This window comes from Larimichthys crocea, unplaced genomic scaffold (genome assembly GCF_000972845.2).
Source record: "Larimichthys crocea isolate SSNF unplaced genomic scaffold, L_crocea_2.0 scaffold311, whole genome shotgun sequence".
Classification (NCBI taxonomy): Eukaryota; Metazoa; Chordata; class Actinopteri; family Sciaenidae; genus Larimichthys; species Larimichthys crocea.
The window spans coordinates 269-3,596 of record NW_020854109.1 but is presented as its reverse complement, the minus strand read 5'-3'; the positions used below and the strand labels follow the sequence as shown (position 1 = coordinate 3,596).

General features: G+C 51.0%; 1 pseudogene; it reads left to right on the top strand.

The window, feature by feature from the left end:
* The first annotated feature begins 553 nt into the window (after nt 1-553).
* Nucleotides 554-1,852, top strand: LOC104938860 (coxsackievirus and adenovirus receptor homolog pseudogene; annotated as a pseudogene).
* Nucleotides 1,853-3,328: the final 1,476 nt, after the last annotated feature.

Here is a 3,328-nt window from a genome sequence, read left to right as displayed (position 1 = left end):
CTGTCGCATTTCTTTCACCACTTTTTCATGCTGTAGCGCACTTCAACTGCATCAGATTTTAGATAATATCATAAAAATATAATATTATAAATTATAAATCCGACCATTGTGGTCTGCAAATTATGCACAGCATCACTATATTTTATCAGACTGAACCATGAATTTTCTAATGTTGGACCTTGAAGGTTGACTTTTTTTTCTTGACTGTCGTTTGCAGGATGATGGCCCAGGTTTTGCCAATGTTGATGGCTTTGAATGCACAGGTGAGAAAGACAAGATAAAGAGTTTGTATAAATGAGGGTTGTATTAACAGTAATGTTTAACAGCCACATGTATGTGTAGAAAAAATTGTAAACGTTGACACCCCTAATATCTATGGTTATAATGATAGGGAAAACCCTGTCTTCACCTCCCAAATGACAACTGCACTTTTAAAGCTTTTATCTGGGCTTTTTTCAGACGAGGGACTCTCCAGACAGGGACTGTTTTCAGTGGGGGGAAAAACAGTCAAAGTAATTAACAGCCTTTGTTGCTCTGTACAGTTTCTGTTCATGTTGCTTAACCGATGCCCTCCGACTGAGTGGGTCGTCACTGAAAACTATGAATGATCTTTCTGACTGTTTCTCTCTGATATCTCCAAACTTTTTTCCCAGAAAATGTTTTGCAGAAGAAGTGATGGAACAGGATCAGGAATGGATCTTTCGATAGGCCGGTTCTGCTGTGTACTGTTAAGCCTCTTTGCAGGTTTGGCCTCTGGTCTGGAGATTACAACTACAGGGCCGACATCCATAGAGAAGGCCTGTGGTCAGAGTGTGAAGCTGGATTGCCAGTTCAGTCTGGCTCCTGAAGATTCTGGGCCACTGTTTATTGAATGGAACCTTCTGGCCTCTGAAAGACAGAAAGAGGACAATGTATTGATCCTGTACGCAGGTGACAGGGCCTATGAAGACTATTATGCCCCCATGGAGGGTCGAATCCATTTCAGCTCTGCTTTTCCCAAGCACGGCGACGCCTCCATCAATCTGACAGAGCTGAAATTGTCGGACTCGGGCACCTACCACGTTAGGGTGAAGAAGGTTCCTGGTGTCGACGACAGGAAGTTTCTGCTGAAAGTCATGCCGAAACCATCCAAGCCCAGGTGCTATGCCGAAGGCCCCACACACGAGGGCAAAGACATTGTGCTGAAGTGCTTATCTATGGAAAGCACCAACACCCTGCTATACAGCTGGGAGAGGACCAGTGACAACAAGCTGCTGCCCGCCTCTGCTGTGATGGATCCTGTGGGAGGCACCCTTAACGTGAGGGAGGCATCTACCAGTGCATCTGGCACCTATCTCTGCACTGTCAGAAACCGCGTTGCCACTGAGCAATGTGTACTGTATCTCAATGTGACACCACCTCCCAACACTGGACGCATCATCGCAGGAGCCATAACTGCTGTACTACTGATCCTCATCATTATTGCCATCCTCCTCTTCTGCTATTGGCGTGCCCGTCACAGGAAGAAGTACGAGAAGGAAACCAGCAATGAGATAATAGAGGATGCGCCTCCTCCTAAGAGACGCATTTCGACGGTGAGCAGCTTCAATGTGGGCAGCCAGCACTCCTCCCTGGGCTCGATGTCCAACCTGTATAAGTACAACAGGATGAAGCCCCAGCCCATTTACATGGCGATGAAGCCAGAGTCCGAGTACATGGCGATGAAGCCAGAGTCCGAGTACATGGCGATGAAGCCAGAGTCCGAGTACATGGCGATGAAGCCAGAGTCCGAGTACATGGCGATGAAGCCAGAGTCCGAGTACATGGCGATGAAGCCCGAGTCCGACTACGTGGTGATGAAGCCAGAGTCCGAGTACATGGCGATGAAGCCAGAGTCCGAGTACATGGCGATGAAGCCAGAGTCCGAGTACATGGCGATGAAGCCAGAGTCCGAGTACATGGCGATGAAGCCAGAGTCCGAGTACATGGCGATGAAGCCAGAGTCCGAGTACATGGCGATGAAGCCAGAGTCCGAGTACATGGCGATGAAGCCAGAGTCCGAGTACATGGCGATGAAGCCAGAGTCCGAGTACATGGCGATGAAGCCAGAGTCCGAGTACATGGCGATGAAGCCAGAGTCCGAGTACATGGCGATGAAGCCAGAGTCCGAGTACATGGCGATGAAGCCAGAGTCCGAGTACATGGCGATGAAGCCAGAGTCCGAGTACATGGCGATGAAGCCAGAGTCCGAGTACATGGCGATGAAGCCAGAGTCCGAGTACATGGCGATGAAGCCAGAGTCCGAGTACATGGCGATGAAGCCAGAGTCCGAGTACATGGCGATGAAGCCAGAGTCCGAGTACATGGCGATGAAGCCAGAGTCCGAGTACATGGCGATGAAGCCAGAGTCCGAGTACATGGCGATGAAGCCAGAGTCCGAGTACATGGCGATGAAGCCAGAGTCCGAGTACATGGCGATGAAGCCAGAGTCCGAGTACATGGCGATGAAGCCAGAGTCCGAGTACATGGCGATGAAGCCAGAGTCCGAGTACATGGCGATGAAGCCAGAGTCCGAGTACATGGCGATGAAGCCAGAGTCCGAGTACATGGCGATGAAGCCAGAGTCCGAGTACATGGCGATGAAGCCAGAGTCCGAGTACATGGCGATGAAGCCAGAGTCCGAGTACATGGCGATGAAGCCAGAGTCCGAGTACATGGCGATGAAGCCAGAGTCCGAGTACATGGCGATGAAGCCAGAGTCCGAGTACATGGCGATGAAGCCAGAGTCCGAGTACATGGCGATGAAGCCAGAGTCCGAGTACATGGCGATGAAGCCAGAGTCCGAGTACATGGCGATGAAGCCAGAGTCCGAGTACATGGCGATGAAGCCAGAGTCCGAGTACATGGCGATGAAGCCAGAGTCCGAGTACATGGCGATGAAGCCAGAGTCCGAGTACATGGCGATGAAGCCAGAGTCCGAGTACATGGCGATGAAGCCAGAGTCCGAGTACATGGCGATGAAGCCAGAGTCCGAGTACATGGCGATGAAGCCAGAGTCCGAGTACATGGCGATGAAGCCAGAGTCCGAGTACATGGCGATGAAGCCAGAGTCCGAGTACATGGCGATGAAGCCAGAGTCCGAGTACATGGCGATGAAGCCAGAGTCCGAGTACATGGCGATGAAGCCAGAGTCCGAGTACATGGCGATGAAGCCAGAGTCCGAGTACATGGCGATGAAGCCAGAGTCCGAGTACATGGCGATGAAGCCAGAGTCCGAGTACATGGCGATGAAGCCAGAGTCCGAGTACATGGCGATGAAGCCAGAGTCCGAGTACATGGCGATGAAGCC